General features: G+C 49.1%; 2 non-coding genes across 2 annotated transcripts in view; both read right to left on the minus strand.

Moving 5' to 3' along the window:
- Window positions 1–223: 223 nt before the first annotated feature.
- Window positions 224–296, minus strand: TRNAK-CUU (transfer RNA lysine (anticodon CUU)). The gene has a single exon. It is a non-coding gene; the product is annotated as a tRNA-Lys (tRNA).
- A 95-nt stretch (window positions 297–391) lies between these two features.
- The window catches only part of TRNAK-CUU (transfer RNA lysine (anticodon CUU)), a 73-nt gene continuing 26 nt past the window's right edge, over window positions 392–438 (minus strand). The window contains exon 1 of the tRNA in view: window positions 392–438. This exon is cut by the window's right edge and continues 26 nt beyond it. This is a non-coding gene — a tRNA (tRNA-Lys).

The raw sequence follows: 438 nt of genomic DNA on the forward strand, positions 1-438 counted from the left end.
ATAAATAAATCAGATTTCAACTTCTGTTATGATGCTCGTTTTATAAAGCGAATTACGACTTTACCATAGATATGCTATGCTTTGGACACCCAAGCTTGCTCTCTCTCTCTCTCTCTCTCTCTCTCTCTCTCTCTCTCTCTCTCTCTCTCTCTCTCTCTCTCTCTCCGGGTAATATCGTGAATTAAAAAAAGGTAAGGCGTTGAACCACCGTCTAAAAAGCGTTCGCCCAACGTGGGGCTCGAACCCACGACCCCGAGATTAAGAGTCTCGTGCTCTACCGACTGAGCTAGCCGGGCTGTTGGGAAGAGCTGACTCCTTCTCTCATCCCTTCCTTGCGGGGCATTTAAAATGCATCAGTCGGAGCACCACGGAACCAACACAAAACAGCATCCGCCCAACGTGGGGCTCGAACCCACGACCCCGAGATTAAGAGTCTCG

This window comes from Palaemon carinicauda, chromosome 5 (genome assembly GCF_036898095.1).
Source record: "Palaemon carinicauda isolate YSFRI2023 chromosome 5, ASM3689809v2, whole genome shotgun sequence".
Classification (NCBI taxonomy): Eukaryota; Metazoa; Arthropoda; class Malacostraca; order Decapoda; family Palaemonidae; genus Palaemon; species Palaemon carinicauda.